Source organism: Microcaecilia unicolor, chromosome 3 (assembly GCF_901765095.1).
Source record: "Microcaecilia unicolor chromosome 3, aMicUni1.1, whole genome shotgun sequence".
NCBI classification, from domain to species: domain Eukaryota; kingdom Metazoa; phylum Chordata; class Amphibia; order Gymnophiona; family Siphonopidae; genus Microcaecilia; species Microcaecilia unicolor.
Window position 1 is genome coordinate 408,193,868 of NC_044033.1, and position 17,307 is coordinate 408,211,174.

General features: G+C 45.5%; 1 protein-coding gene across 3 annotated transcripts in view; it reads right to left on the reverse strand.

The window, feature by feature from the left end:
* PLA2G7 (phospholipase A2 group VII) overlaps positions 1–17,307 on the reverse strand; it is a 121,699-nt gene that overhangs the window by 80,187 nt on the left and 24,205 nt on the right. Inside the window, exon 1 of one of the 3 annotated variants that reach the window (XM_030198783.1) lies at positions 521–603. The exons of the other annotated variants lie outside the window; for them this stretch is intronic. The gene's annotated coding sequence lies outside the window, so the exon portion shown is untranslated. Of the gene's footprint in view, positions 1–520; positions 604–17,307 lie in introns of those variants that run through there. 3 annotated transcript variants of the gene reach the window in all.

Genomic DNA, 17,307 nt, shown 5'->3' on the forward strand with positions numbered 1-17,307 from the left:
GCAAGCAAATCTATAATATCCCCCCCTCTCCTCACACAGCCTAATAGCTCATAGATCATAATAGCAAACAGAAATGCATCCAAAGACATTGTTCCATTTTTTTCATGTGTTAAAAGTAAAAACACATACAAAACAGAACAAGAATCTAAGATTACAATCATTAAAAGTAGTGAAAACTGGGGGGGGGGGGGGGGGGGGGAACCACCACACATATTAGTTTCTGATCCTGTCCAAAACACACCCTCTGTAACATTTTTCTTCAATATGGTTAAAGGTGTAGGAGTTCTAGTGGTTAGTACAGTAACCTGAGAAGCAGGGGAACTGGGTTTGATTCCCACTGGAGCTCCTTGTGATTCTGGGCAAGTCACTTAACCCTCCATTGCCCCAGGTACAAAATAAGTACTTGTAGGCAAAAGTGCTTTGATTTGTTACCACAGAAAGGTAGTATATGAAATCCCATCCCCTTTCCCTTTGTTTCTTAATATGTTCATGTACACTTAGCGAAGTCATTTCTACTTACCCACTCAAATGCTGTGAAAATTTCCTCTCAAAGCCAAGTTCCTCCTCTCACAATGGGAATTTATAAGAAAGATATACTTGGTTTTAAAAAGGTGTTTTGAATGTCACAGCCTCCTCTAGTGAATGAGTAAAATCTTCCTGTAAAAGTTAATTTTTTTTAAGTCTTCTCTTAAAGTTATATACCCCTCAGAGTATCCACTTCTAGTTCCTTCTACGGCTTACACTGGCCAAAGAAAAATACTATCAAATGATTATTATTATTTACAATGCTCATCATCTTATAATTGCAATTATGAGGTGTAGAGATAAGGAAGTAATGTCAGCAATTAGGATACACACACAAGAAGATCATTTCTCAGGAGTATCTAGTTTCATAACACAGTCGTCATTTGTTTAATTAGGGCTGCCTGTGCTTAACATCTTTTTTGCCTCTCTGACCCTAGTTCAGTGGTTCCCAAACTTGGTCCTGAAGGCACCCCAGCCAGTCAGGTTTTCAGGATATTCACAATGAATATTCATGAGATAGATTTGCATGCAGTGGAGGCAGTGTATGCAAATCTCTCTCATGAATATTTGTTGTGGGTATCCTGAAGACTTGACTGTCTGGGGTGCCCCCAGGGCCAGGTTTGGGAACCACTGGCCTACTTCTTAACATTTGCAGGTGCTGACTTTCCATATGTCACATCTGTCGTAAATTTTTATTCATCTTCCAGGAAGGAATGCGTTTGGATCCTGTCTATTCCATAACCTTATTATACAGATTATTTTTAGGTTGATACTAATTGAGCCCAATATTCAAAGTGATTTATGTTTAAATCCTTTTTATTGATGGCAAGTATAAAACACAACTCATACAACATGGCAAAGCATCAAACACTTGTTTCAATAAACAATCAAGATCAAGGTGTTCAACACCATCATAACATTTTCCCCCCTGTGTTACTCCCCTCCCACCCCCTTCCTCCCCCCTGTTGACCTTGAACAATATAACCTTTCTTGTTTAAGTCTGTTTGATTTTACAGCACTCAGCCTCTGGGACATCCTCCAAATCTAGCAATGCCACCCACTGACTACTACACCCACTTGGGACCTGTTTTCTTATGGCCCCCTGTAAGTGATCCACAGCTCAAACAAGTATGAGCCACTATTCCTGAATCCCAGCTTTCCAGGTGTACATCTGAGTCACTGACAATAACAATCCCTCATAAATACTTCCAAACATCAGCCTCCAAGATCTCTTTAACTAAGTACGAGGCAACTAAAGAACGGCCAACAGATACTGTCAACGAATGGGTCACAAACCAACCCTACACTACTAAACCCACTCCCTTCAAACCACCCTAGCCCCCTACCCACCCTCTCCCTCCTGTGTTTCCATGGTGTGCTGATCAACAATTCAGAACCCTGCTGCGCGCCACTGGGGTCAATGAGTCCCAAAAAGGAGCCCATCTCCGACAAAATTCTTCTCCTTTGGCCGATGTCAAGTCTCCCACCCCCCTTCGCTCCAGCGCACACAAACAAATCATCCTGGATCTCCATTGCTGAAAAGTTGGGGGTTCCGCCACTATCCATTGATGAAGTATCACTTTCTTGCCCATGAGCACCACCCGCTTTAGGAAAGGCTTGAGCCCCACTGCCCCCGGGGTCGCTACTTGAAATATATCAAATAATTGGGATGCATGAGGCGTCCAGGCCACTCCCCAGAGAGCCGACACATGCCCCGCCACTTGCCTCCAGAACTCCATAACGCTCGGGCATTGCCAGAACATGTGGCCAAGGCCCGCCGGGGAGTGGGCGCACCTCACACAGGCATCATCTGTACGCATGGTTGCTCTCATTGCCCTATGCGGTGAAAAATACATTCGCATTACAAACTTGTAAAGGGTTTCTCTCAGCGTCACATTCTCCGTTACCCTGGAAATATTCAATACATAAGTCTTTAGCTGCTCCCCCCGAAGTCTCAGGGATAACTCATTGTTCCATTGAGTTGCCAGCTTCTCATAATCTACCTCGCCCAGCTGACCCCGCAAACATAAATGATAGTATTTGAGGGGGACTGCCGATTGCGCATCCAAGGCAAATAATTCAAGCAGCTTTTCCCACACCACAGTGGACAGGGAAGCGGACGGGATCGACCGCACATAATGTTGTAGCTGGAGCCAGGCAAAGGAATCACCCGTTACCGTCCCAAATTCCAGTCTCCACTCATCCAACGTCCTCCTCTCGCCATCCTCTGTATATAACTGATGTAGATAGTGCGCACCCCTGCCTCTCCAAGCCACAAACTGGGCCGATGTCGAGCCCGGGGGAAAATCTGGATTGCCCTGCAGAGGCAACAAAGGAGAGAGTCTCGAGGATAGCCCGAAGAAGCGACACACCCACATCCACGCCCGTCGCAATGGTAAAAACAGAGGCGCGTATGGCCCCAATGACCGGCACCCGCGCGACCTTGCATGCAACCAAGCACTAAAATGCATCGGACTCAACAACAACTTTTCCTCCTCCGACAGGGTGAAGTGACTCGTTCCTCTGAACCAGTCCGAGATATGCCTCATATTTCCAGCCACCGACAATAATTTGACGTTCAATAATCCCCAGCCCCCCTTACTCTTTAGCCGATAAAGTTGCAACGCTGCCATCCGCGCCCGCTTGCCCTGCCATACGTAACGTGCCACCAGCCGGGTCACCAGCCGCTCATCCTTCCAACTGAGCATCATCGGTACCATTTGTAAAATATAAGTCCATTTGGGCACTAACACCATATTAAATAGTGCCACCCTGCCCAAAGCCGACAACGGCAAAGACTGCCACACCCTTAAAGAAGCCCTCGTACTCTCCCGCAATGGCTCGACATTCAACTCATAAAGCTGATTTAAATCCCCTGAGATCTTCACTCCTAAGTATTTAAGTGGACCTGATGTCCAGGACAAGGGGAACTCTCCCTCCCACCGGCTTCGTATCTGATCTTGAATTGGGAACGCTACTGATTTTTGTAAGTTAAGGGTGAAACCAGAAAAATAGCTGAATTCTTCGATTTCACTCAGAAGGGCAGGGACCGATCTTTGTGGATTCGTCAAGGCCACTAAAATATCATCCGCAAAAGCTAATGTTTTCATTGAGAACGACGAGAAGTCCACACCGCTAACCTCTGGATCACCCTGAATGGATCGCAACAATGGCTCCAGGTATAAAAGAAACAATAGAGGGGACAAAGGGCAGCCCTGTCGGGTTCCACAACACACCTCAAAGGGGGCGGTACGCATTCCATTCACCACTAGCGATGCACTAGGCTTTTCATAAAGCGCTTCTACCGCTTTTCGAAACCATCCCGTGATCCCAATAAAGTCTAACATTGCAAATAGATAGTCCCAGTGCACCTTATCAAACGCTTTCTCCGCGTCTAGGCTAACTAACAGCAGAGGCTCGTTGACTACCTGGCTCCGGGCTATTGCAAGGCACACTTTCCTCACGTTCAATGAAGAGTGTCGTCCTCGGACAAAGCCTACCTGCCCTTCCCCAATCAGCGCTGGTATGTGTGGAGCTAATCTATCCGCAAGGATCCTGGCTAAGATCTTCAGATCCACGTTTATCAGGGAGATCGGTCTGTATGAACCCGGCAAGTCTGCCGGCCTACCCGGCTTAGGTATCAGGGTAATCAAGGCATCGTTCGAATACTTGGGAAAGGAACCCTGGAACAGCGATGCTTCAAAATAGTCAAGCAATGGGCCTGCAATTTGTGGGAGCATACATTGATAGAACTCAGACGCATAGCCATCAGGCCCAGGTGCTGTGCCCCTTTTTAACGCCTTGATCACCCGCTGAATCTCTGTCCCCTTCAGAGGGGCATCCAGCTGAGCTACGACGGAAGCCAAGAGGCGGGGCATACCCGAACCCTCCAAGTATTCTCTCATCGAGGGTCCCTCTTGAGGGGCTGGCGATGCGTACAAGGCAGCATAATAGTCATGAAACAACTTCGCTATATTCGACGTCTGCGTCTCCTGTCGCCCATCTGGTGCTGTTAATGACGGGATAAACCGATTGCCCCCCCAGGTTTTCACAAGCTGCGCCAACAACCTGCCCGATTTGTTCCCAAAGCGATGAAACCTAAAGGAGCGGTAAAAAAGGTATTTCTTGGTACGTTCGTGGATGAGGGCGTTCAGCGCCGCCAGAGCCGACAACATCTGCTCTTGACTCTGTGCTGAAGGGGCTGCCAGATGTGCTCGCTTCGCTTCCTGATATATCCGCTCAAGCCGAACCAAACCCTGTGAGATTCGCCTCGAGCGTGCACACATATATGCTATTATATCCCCACGCAACACCGCCTTGGCAGTGTCCCAGTATAACCTAGCATCTGAAATATGGGAACCATTCGCATCAGCAAAGAGCGACCACTTTTTCTGCAAATATTCCTTAAAGTTATCATCTTCTATCAAGTATGACGGGAATCTCCACAATCGCTGTCTCAGCCGCTCCTCACCCAGATCCATGTCTACCCAAATCATTGCGTGGTCCGAGACCTCCATCGGGCCAATTTACGATCGTACCACCTGTGGAAACAGGGGTGCCGACACCAATATGTAATCTAGTCTGGACCAAGTACCATGTGCTCGTGACAAGTGAGTGTAGTCTCGGGCACTGGGATTGCACAGCCGCCACGGGTCTACCAAATTTAAAGCTTGACACAAGTAGGGTAAGCCTTTCCCCCCTCCCATTACCGTTCCCGAGGACTGGGCCGAGCGATCCTGAAGAGCATCCAGCACCTGGTTAAAATCGCCCACCACTACCCAAGGTGCTGATGCATGTTGTATTCCCAGGCGCACCAGGTGCTGGAAAAATGAGTGGTCGTACAAATTGGGTCCGTAAACATTTAGTAGATAGAAGTCCTGCCCCATAACATTCATCTTCAATAAAATATAACGACCATTCCCATCGCGTGACACCACCTTGACATGACCTTGCATGTTTTTGTGTACCAATACCGCTACTCCCCCCTTTTTACCTGTGGCTGACGCAAAGAAGCAGTCCCCCACCCATCGCTGTTTTAATTTTACATGTTCTACGTCAGATAATTTAGTTTCTTGTAAACAAGCTATGGAGGCATTGTGACACTGAAGAGCCGCTAAAATTTTTGTGCGCTTAATAGGAGAAGTGATGCCACACACATTCCAAGATATTATTCTAGGCAGTGGTAGCTTAGCCAGGATCTCGGATCTGCACTTTAACAAAGACCCAAGCTCTCTGATGGTCCAGAACTCCCGGGCGCCCAGCCTTCGCCCTAGAGCCCAAAACCCTGACCTCTCTTGCAAAAATCTCTCTTACCCCACCAGCCCCCAACACAACACTAAAACCTCCATCAGACACCATGGAATACACGAGACCCAACTGCCCTTCCCCCCTCCCACAATCCAACCCCCCACCCCCCCTTTCCCCCATCCCCCCCCTACCCCTCTCAGAACCATTCCTCTCCATGTAGCCACAGAGAAGCCTGTCTGTGATCACTCAATGATGCCAGGAGGAGTCCCATCCTCCCTCATAACCAATGCATGCCCATTAGCCATGCCTAAAAGTGTAAGGCACCCTCTTCCGTTTGTTACACACAACCCTCAGCTCTCCCAACATTCACCCTACCTATGTTGCATAATTCACTCTTTATTGTCCCCGCACACCTCACTCTACATACACCACCTCTGCTCTCTGCCCCGATCAGACCACATTACACCCTTACACTTAACTTTACACACTATCAGACACTCATTCACCCCCCCCCCCCCACGTACCCACCCCCCCAAAAATCTTTAAGGTGCAGTAAAAGAACTCAGGGGAAACAGTGCCACAAAAGTGTCCAAATACAAGTCTTTCTCTGTCATTACCAACTCCTCGGGGCAATACGCTCAATTTCTTTAATCCGGTCACCGTTATGGCCTCTCCGAGCTCACTCTCCTGCCTCTTGCTGCTCCGGTTCTCCATTGAGCCAGGACATCGCACTCTCCGGTGTCTCATGCGAGCGCCACTGTCCGTTATGCAGAATCTTTAACACCGCTGGATAACGAACTTGAAACTTGTATTTCCTCTCAATCAAGCGCGTGCAAACCTCTGCGTACCGGCGGCGCTTCGCCGCAAGAGCCGCCGAATAGTCTTGATAGACTCGCACCTGGGCTCCCTCATAGCAAACGTCCTCCTTATGCTGGCGATAATACTGAAGAAATGCTTCTTTCTGAGCCGAGTTGAGGAACTTCGCTATTACTGTTCTAGGGCGTCTTTCACCAGCTCGAGCCGCTCCCAGGCGATGCACACGCTCGAGCTTGACCGGGTCCGTCTCTTCATCTCTCACCACCATCGGGCTCATCCAACTCTCCATCACCCGACGTAGGGATCTCTCCGGAACAGTCTCAGGAATGCCTAGGAAACGAAGATTATCGCGCCGAGACCTGTTTTCCAGGTCCTCTAACTTGTTCTGCTGTTCCACCACCAGCTCTTGGAGTCTTGTCAGTCCCGCGCTATTCCCCTGGGCACCATCTTCCAGATCTGACACGCGGCACTCTAATTCTCCCGTCCGCCGGGATAAGTCCGTCGTGATTTGTGAAATACCGGTCAGCTGCTCCGATAGACGTTGCAGGCGCGGTTCTAAAGCAAGTACCACCGCGTTAGTCAATTCTGCTATAGCTGCCTCGGTACAGGTAAGCTGCGGGACCTGTCCCTGGTCCGCCATCTTGTCCTCTGCAGCTTTGGCTCTATCTGCCCCTTTTTTAGCCGTTTTTGCAGCCATTCTGCCTTTCGGCGTGAGATATCTGTCCATATGCTCCACCAGGTTTCACTCCAGACAAAAGGCAGGCCAATTCGGGTCTTTCAGTGTCAATTCCAAGGGATTGAGGATGGGACCCTCGAGCAGAAGGCAGAAAACACGTCTGCCTCCTCTCACTGCATCACGTGATCCCCCTATTCAAAGTGATTTAACCAGACAGGAAAAACTCCTGCCCATTTAAATTAACTGTGCATGCAAGCTGCTGAATATAGGAAACTCACTAGCCATGTGGAAAGTGGGCTGGTGAGGAGCGGTATGGGATCAGAGGCAAGGAGGAGCTGATAATTATGTGGGTGCCAGCAATATTCAGTGCCTGTCACCGTATAGCTAACCGGGCATGTAGGACCCAGGGGTGTAGCCAAACCTCGAAGTGAAGGGGGGGGGGGGTCCAGAGCCTGAAGTGAGGGGGCACATTTTGGCCCACCTCCTCGCCGCAACGCCACATACCTTGGCTGATGGGGGTCCCCCACTCCCGCCAGCTGAAGGTTTCTCCAGCAATGATCTCCTTACATTGCCTGCCTTGCTTCCCCTTACTTGCACATGCTCAATTTTAATGAACTTGAGCACGCATGAAGTGCTGTGCATGCTCAGTTTCAAAATAAAACCGAATATGCATGTGATGAGAGGGAAGCAGAGCAGGCAATATAAGGAGAGCAGCACTGAGGAACGCTTCAGCTGGCAGGGGTTGGGGACCCCCATCAGCCAAACCAGGGGCCCTGGGTCCATTTTGGATCCCCCCATGCCCCCCCCCCCTGTTGCTACGCTACATACAAACAGTCCAAACTTTGCCTGGTTAGCTATGTGGGTACCAGCACTAAATATAGTTCAAACAGAAAAAGAATAAAAATAAAAATTAGAGAACCAAATACTCAAATCAAAAAATAAACAAACTGCGACCGATATCAGCATCCAAAAATAAGGGTACACCTCAGAAATAAAATGTGATGTGAGTGGTCTCTCTCAGTATTTTCACTGTGGTTTGCATAGCCCTCGGTCATAGGCATCAGATTTGAACTGAATGAGCCTATGTTGGCTTTCATTCAAACACCACACACACATCCTAAAGTGTACCACATTGTGTGATTGTGCCAAAAGACTGGACACTAAATAATCAGTTCAATAGCTTAAATAACTCTCGAGTACTTTAAAATGTCCCATTCAAGATAATGTAAACGTTATAATGTCCATCCAGTGACTCAAATACTCGAGTAATTGTCTCTCAAAAAATATATGTAGATACTCAATGAAGCACTTATCTGGACACAGGGAAGCAATCAACAAAGCTTTGTTTCAGATGTAAAAATCCTTAAATCAGGCACCTTACAATCCTCTGAATTTTCAGAGAGAGAGAAGAAAGTCACTGTGGCATAATGACTTCAAAATCACGGGCCTAAATATAGGCCAGCAGCCACATAATTTCCTGGTCCTGGTCTATACCGTACAGTGTCCTCCCCTCCAGTGGCGTTCCTGGGGGGGGGGGGGCGGTGGGTGCGGTCAGCCCCGGGTGCACGCTGCTGGGGGGGTGCCACGCGCCTATCGGTGCCGCTCGTTCCGTGCTTCCTCTGCCCCGGAACAGGTTACTTCCTGTTCCGGGGCAGAGGGAACATGGAACGATCGAAGCCCACAGGCGCGCGGCACCCCCCCCCCCCCCAGCAAGTAAAAATGCACCCGGGGGGACGCATCGGCAATCCTCCCCGGGTGTCAGCCGCCCTAGGAACGCCACTGCTCCCCTCCCTCATCACAATTGCAAGGTCCACTTCCCAACCCCTCAACACATTCCTGCCTCCCTTCCCCCCTACACACAATCATTGGACCCTGCTCCAAGCAACATGTTCCTGGTCCCTACCCCAACACATTCCTGAACCCTTCCCATTCCCCCAAATGTGTCCGGGTAGCAAGTTCAGCGATTTGAGTTGGGGTGGGAGAGGGACCCTGCAACTGTGTTTGATGGTAGGGTGGGATGGGTGTGTGTGTGTGCACACTCTGCTTATGTGGGTCGCGACTGAGTATCAGCCAGAACTCGCATAAATTCCAGACGCCCACACAACTCTAGTCAGACACTGCTATTCAATGCCAGTACCTGGATATGGCCCAGCATTGAATAGTGGGACCTAATTTAGTTGGTGATGGTCAGCATTTAAAACAAAACAAAACTCAACAACAACAACAAAAAACGCTGACCACAGCTGGCTGAATATTGACCGGATTACATTTACCAATATTGCTCTAAAGGTCTGTTTTCTTTCAGCTTCCTTGGCGGTTCACAATAAACATAGCCATGTTAAAACAGTACACTATACATGTAATTTAAAACAGTAAACACCAGTACCTCATATTTATTTATTCTCAAGTCTTTTTTTTATGTCTTAGTTCTATTTAATTAGGTTTTAACATTTTGCTTTTTTGTTTATTTTATTTTGTTACTGACATTCTCTGCCTTGTTTTATTCCCCTAAATCTCCTTCCACATTCTAGTTTCTGCTGTATTTTATTTATTTATAGCATTTGTATCCCACATTTTCCCACCAATTTGCAGGCTCAATGTGGCTTACATTATGCCGTAATGGCGATCGCCATTTCCGGGCTGAGAGTTACAAATGGTATTGCATTAAGACATACATTCATGATAAAGTAGAGTACATTATGGTATTGCATAGAGGTTCCTGAGTTATAACATGTTAGATAATCAACTATAGAGAGTTCATTTTCAACATGAGAAATAAAGTGGTAGTGCATATTGCGTAGCTTTCAATTAGTAGCAATGAGGTTAACTAGTCAAGTGAAGAGTTCGGTTTTGTCTAGATGGTGTAGAGTCTGATTGTTTCGTATTTAGGATGGATCGTTATGGTATGCCTTCTTGAATAGGTCAGTTTTCAGTAGCTTTCAGAAGTTTGTTAGGTCGTGCATTGTTTTTATGGCCTTCGATAGTGCTCATACATTTTTGGAAGTAGATCATGGTAGGTCACATTCAGGTACTTCTGTATGTATATTCTCTGTGTATCAGTGTGGTTTGGCATTCTAGTTAAGATGAGCCCAGCAGCATCAAGATGAAGTAGGAAACTTTAAGCACTAGCTCTACCTCAGGAATTAATATATAGATTAGAAAGATAATGGACTCTATGGATGTCTGTGTCCCTTAGCTGCCAAATGAAGTGTCCAATTTTCTTTGGGAGTATTTCAGTTTAATATGCCCTCAGAAAAGCTCCTCAGACTGGGGAGATTGAGGGAGTTGTTTTGAGCTGGTTCTCTTCCTTTCTTGACAGAAGGAAACACAGTAGTGCTGGGGAATGGTGAACCACAAGGATTGGTATTATCTGTATAGCATCTCTGTGTATGAAGATTAGAGAAAACCAATTTACTTACCTGTAGCAGATGTTCTCCCTGGACAGCAGGATGCAAGTCGTCACAGCATGGGTGACCATCACCAAAAGATTGCATGAGTGATGCTACTTCAGCTTCGTAACGTGGAGGGGCATAATCGAACGGGGGTGCCCATCTATAAGGGCACCCATCTCTAATGACGGCCCCGTAAAGTGGCGAACCCGACCATATTATCAAAACAAGATGGGTGGCCATCATTCATTTCGATAATATGGTTGGGGCCGGCCAAATCTCAACATTTGAGCTGCCCTTAGAGATGGCCGACATTGGTTTTCGCCGATAATGGTGGCCATCTCAAACCCGGCCAAATCCTAGCCATTTGTCATGGGAGGAGCCAGCATTTGTAGTGCACTGGTCCCCCTCACATGCCAGGACACCAACCGGGCACCCTCGGGGGCACTGCAGTGGACTTCACAAATTACTCCCAGGTGCATAGCTCCCTTATCTTGTGTGCTGAGCCCCCCCCCCCCCAAAACCCACTCCCCACAACTGTACACCCCTACCATAGCCCTTAAAGGGTAAAGGGGGCACCTACATGTGGGTACAGTGGGTTTCGGGTGGGTTTTGGAGGGCTCCCATTTACCACCACAAGTGTAACAGGTACGGGGGGGAGGGGAATGGGGATGGGCCTGGGTCCGCCTGCCTGAAGTGCACTGCAGTACCCACTAAAAACTGCTCCAGGGACCTGCATAGTGCTGTGATGGAGCTGGGTATGACATTTGAGGCTGGCATAGAGGCTGGCAAAAAAATGTTTTTTATATTTTTTTTGGGTGGGAGGAGGTTGGTGACCACTGGGGGAGTAAGGGGAGGTGATCCCCGATTCCCTCTGGTGGTCATCTGGTCAGTTCGGGCACCTTTTCAAGGCTTGGTCTTGAACAAAAAGGGACCAAGTAAAGTCGACCAAATGCTCGTCAGGGCCAGCCTTCTTTTTTCCATTATCGGCCGAGGATGGCCACCTGTTAACCACGCCCCCGTCCTGCCTTCGGTACACTGCCAACACGCCCCCTTGAACTTTGGCCGTCCCTGGATGGAAAGCAGTTGAAGCCGGCCAAAATTGGCTTTCGATTATACCAATTTGGCCGGCCATATGAGAAGGCTGGCCATCTCCGATTTGTGTCGGAAGATGGCCGCCCTTCTCCTTCGAAAATAAACAGGATAGTAACATAGTAGATGACGACAGAGAAAGACCTGTACGGTCCATCCAGTCTGCCCAACAAGATAAACTCATATGTGCTACTTTATGTGTATACCTGACTTTGATTTGTATCTCTTTTAATAAATTACAAGAAATCAGGAAGAACAAATCCAACAAACCAAGTTAAACCTAAAACTCACTATAGTAAACTTGGGTTCAGAATAATTTATCTTTTTATATATATATATATATATATATATATATATATATATATATATATATATATATATATGTATGCACGTTAAAAAAATGCTAAAGTGTTATAAAATGTTTTAAATGTGCTCAGACCATACCGTTTACACCCATTATATCCCCAAGAGGAATATGTGGTGGTGTCACAATGGAACCATCATTGCACATGTGATGTTCCACCTCCTAATATTTGTGTATGTACATACAGCTGAGCCCAAGTAGATCTTAATATAATAATATAATAATATTTAATGTGAGTAGTTTATGACCTATACATATGTATTATAGATATACGCCATACATCGGTGATTAAGATCTACTTGGGCTCAAGCTATGGGACAAGAAACTCTCTAAAACTATTCTTCCCATCCTACAAAGAATTTCACCTCAAAAGACCTCTCTCAAACTTATTCTCTTACCGAGCCACCAAACTCTGGAACTCCCTGCTGACACCAATACTCAACATCAACTGTAACACCCAATCCCATAAAGCCTTAAAATCCATTCTATTCAGGAAATATGTACTGCCAAACTCTTTGTAAAACTGTTTTTCCAATATGTCACTCTAAAAAAGTCTCTAACATCAAACTGAAGTGTCCATCTCTGTAATACTGATCTCTTTACTCTGTAATCCGCTGCAAACCTATCGAGGTGTGAGCAGAATATAAGCACCTGGTAAAGTAAAGGAGAAGGTTCTAGTCCTTGCTAAGCTAGGAAAGCTTTTCCCTGGTGAGCTCCGTCGGTGACATCGAGTTCTTAGGGTGACATCTTGCTTGTTCTTAGAAGTTTCTCCTGCTATTCCTTTGCCAAGAATTTCAATTACAGTTTCTCTGGGAGGGGATGTTATACCATTTAGTGGGGTAGTGAAAATTCGGGGGGGGGGGGGGGGATGTTAGATATCAAGGTATCTACCTGTTAGGGACACTCCTTTTCTTGGAAATGGTGGTACAGACCTTATTATTGTAATAGTGTGCACTTGGGTTTATCAATGTGAATTATGGAGCTGCAGCTAGTACAAAATATGGCCATTAGGCTAGTGGGGAGGATTACATAAGTACATAAGTGCATAAGTAATGCCATACTGGGAAAAGACCAAGGGTCCATCGAGCCCAGCATCCTGTCCACGGCAGTGGCCAATCCAGGCCAAGGGCACCTGGCAAGCTTCCCAAACGTACAAACATTCTATACATGTTATTCCTGGAATTGTGGATTTTTCCCAAGTCCATTTAGTAGCGGTTTATGGACTTGTCCTTTAGGAAACCGTCCAACCCCTTTTTAAACTCTACTAAGCTAACCGCCTTCACCACTTTCTCCGGCAACGAATTCCAGAGTTTAATTATACGTTGGGTGAAGAAAAATTTTCTCCGATTTGTTTTAAATTTACTACACTGTAGTTTCATTGCATGCCCCCTAGTCCTACTCCACTCATTATTTTATATACCTCTATCATGTCTCCCCTCAGCCGTCTCTTCTCCAAGCTGAATAGCCCTAGCCTCCTTAATCTTTCTTCATAGGGAAGTCGTCCCATCCCCGCTATCGTTTTAGTCGCCCTTCGCTGCACCTTTTCCAATTCTACTATATCTTTCTTGAGATGCGGCGACCAGAATTGAACACAATACTCAAGGTGCAGTCGCACCATGGAGCGATACAACGGCATTATAACATCCTCACACCTGTTTTCCATACCTTTCCTAATAATACCCAACATTCTATTCGCTTTCCTAGTCGCAGCAGCACACTGAGCAGAAGGTTTCAGCGTATTATTGACGACGGCACCCAGATCCCTTTCTTGGTCCGTAACTCCTAACGTGGAACCTTGCATGACGTAGCTATAATTCGGGTTCTTTTTTCCCACATGCATCACCTTGCACTTGCTCACATTAAACGTCATCTTCCATTTAGCCACCCAGTCTCCCAGTCTCGTAAGGTCCTCTTGTAATTTTTCACAATCCTGTCGCGATTTAACAACTTTGAATAACTTTGTGTCATTAGCAAATTTAATTACCTCGCTAGTTACTCCCATCTCTAAATCATTTATAAATATATTAAAAAGCAGGGGTCCTAGCACAGACCCCTGAGGAACCCCACTAACTACCCTTCTCCATTGTGAATACTGACCATTTAACCCCACTCTCTGTTTCCTATCCTTCAACCAGTTTTTAATCCACAATAGGACATTTCCTCCTATCCCATGACCCTCCAATTTCCTCTGTAGCCTTTCATGAGGTACCTTGTCAAACGCCTTTTGAAAATCCAGATACACAATATCAACCGGTTCCCCTTTGTCCACGTTTGTTTACTCCTTCAAAGAATTGAAGTAAATTGGTCAGGCAAGATTTCCCCACACAAAAGCCGTGCTGACTTGGTCTCAGTAATCCATGTCCTCGGATGTGCTCTGTAATTTTGTTTTTAATAATAGCCTCTACCATTTTCCCCGGCACTGACGTCAGACTCACCGGTCTATAATTTCCCGGATCTCCCCTGGAGCCTTTTTTAAAAATCGGCGTTACATTGGCCACCCTCCAATTGCAGGTTAGGAATCCTGTTACCTCCATGCTGCATACTCTCTACTGGTTACTGATGCAAATACAATGTCAGTTAGATGTACTGGTTTGGGCTTTTAAGGCATTGTCAGGAAAGGCTCCACTATGTTTACAAGAACTGTAAAAATTACAAGTCCCTTCACGAGCTCTGCCCTCTTTAGGGGAGAACAGACCAGTAGGCTTGAAGATGGGCTTTTTCTATGGTCGAACTCACTACCACAGGAAATTACAAAGATAATTTAAACCTATTGTAAACAGATAAAAGTGTGGTTTTTAAACAACTATTTTAAAACCCATGATGGGGGAGGGGAGGGCAGAGAAGACTGTGTTTCTTGTGGTGGGCTATGGATGTTCAGAGTAGTTAAGGGTGAATTTTGTACCATACTGATGTACTATTTTGTTGTACGTGGCTTCAAGCTTTACACTTTAGTGTCTAACAAATGTAATAAATGAAATGAAAACATCAGTACTTCGGAGCCCACTTAACAAATCTACTGCCAGTGATAAAAAAAAAAGAAATTCATTATTCAAATTAATAATGCTTAGCTAACTTCAAATATACTTGTAGGACAAACTGTATCATCCAGGGTTCTTGGAACAGCGAGTGAATAACATCATGAAAATGACTCTCCCTGTCTGCATGCTTGATCTTACTGAATACTATTTTCACAGTATGTTCCAGTCCTTGTGATCTCTTTAGGTTGTGGTTTTGCTGTAAGCTGCCAAGATTTGTAGATAAACAAAATATACACAAAGTGTGTGAATGCAAATGCAATATACGTGGAGGCTAGGTGATTAATGTAAAGTGAGGTAGAGTCTCATATATTTGACACAAAAGTATTTTCTCACTCAATAGGTGAATAACTGACTCATGTTCATTGCTTAATCATTGACTCAGCCTCCACCGTCCTCTTCTTGTCACTAATTTATAACTACTAGTGGGTACAACTCTCTCAATGTAATCAAAATACACACAACACTTATCTTAGGCAGGTTGGTGCACTCTTAAACCTCGACAGGTCCCCGTTTCGTATTGACTTTATTTTGCTTGTGATTTTTTATACTCGACAGAGTGAAGGCGCAAATTTGTTTGGCAGTAATACTTAATAAGATTTGTAAATAGGCAGGATATAAGAAAGTTTTTTAAAAAATACTAAGATGCACTAATTTCTTGGGTGAATGATGGTTGGAGAGGGTTAAACATGTCACGGATATTTATTTATTAACCGCCTTTATGAACAGATTTACCCAACTGCATCACAACTCTATTTGTATTTCTTTGGAATATTTTTTTAGATTTTCAAGTAATTTTTCCCAAAGAATGCACAGAACTGCTTAGAAGCATCACAGATACAATTTTCCACTAAGCTGCCTTGTTATCAAGGTACATAAATTCTTTCATATCTTCTCCTTACAAAAAAGTGCTTACCCATATACTTTAAGGACAATTCTATTATGAGGCACCTGAGGTTAGGGACCCCTTTGCGCAAAAAGCACTGTGTTTAAGTGCCCTATGCACAATTCTATGAGGGCACATGTTAAGTACTGGAACATGCAAATGCAAAGAGGCAAACACATGGATGGAGCATGGGCAAGATGCGCACAGCTTACAGAATAAAGTTATGCGTACCCTTGCCGCATTTAGGCACACTCAGTTACACCAGCTCTAAGGCTAGTGTGCGTGCAGGCACCCAAATTTAAGGCACACCAATGCCAGGTTACCAATGCCAGGTTACTCCCCAAGTGGCATCAGGGCAGCTACAGGAGGTGCTGTCTTTTAGAATGGCCACCTTTGCCTTTGAGGCTTCTGCAGGCAGAGCTGAGGAACTGGGGCAAAACTACATTTGTAGATTTGAAAATTCAATGTGCAGTGTTCATTCTCTGACCTAACCATGCCCCCGCCCCCCTCTTAATACAATACAATATAGCTTCTGGTCCGCATATACTGCAAGGCTCAATGTGGATAACAAGAGAAGAAACCGGACAAACATCGGGAAGTACAAAGCACCTTATGACATACCAAAAAATAGTATGAAAATAAATATCTTGGTTTAAATATTTCCAAAAAAGATAGGTCTTTAAACATTTTCTAAATGCTAGATAAGAACCTATTTTCCCTTTGGCAATCTGTCGCACCATGGAGCGATACAAAGGCATTATAATGTCCTCATTTTTGTTTTCCATTCCTTTCCTAACAACGCCTAATATTCTATTTGCTTTCTTAGCCGCCGCAGCACAATGAGCAGAAGGTTTCAACGTATTATCAACAACAACAACACCTAGATCCCTTTCTTGGTCGGTGACTCCTAATGTGGAACCTTGCATGATGTAGCTATAATTCGGGTTCCTCTTTCCCACATGCATCACTTTGCACTTGCTCACATTAAACGTCATCTGCTGTTTAGATGCCCAGCCTCGTAAGGCCCTCTTGTAATTTTTCACATTCCTCCCGTGATTTAAATACTTTGAATAACTTTGTGTCGTCAGCACATTTTATTACCTCACTAGTTAACCCCATCTCTAGGTCATTTATAAATATGTTAAAAAGCAGCGGTCCCAGCACAGAACCCTGGGGAACCACACTAACTATCCTTCTCCATTGAGAATACTGACCATTTAACCCTACTCTCTGTTTTCTATCTTCTAACCAGTTTTTAATCCACAATAGAATACTAC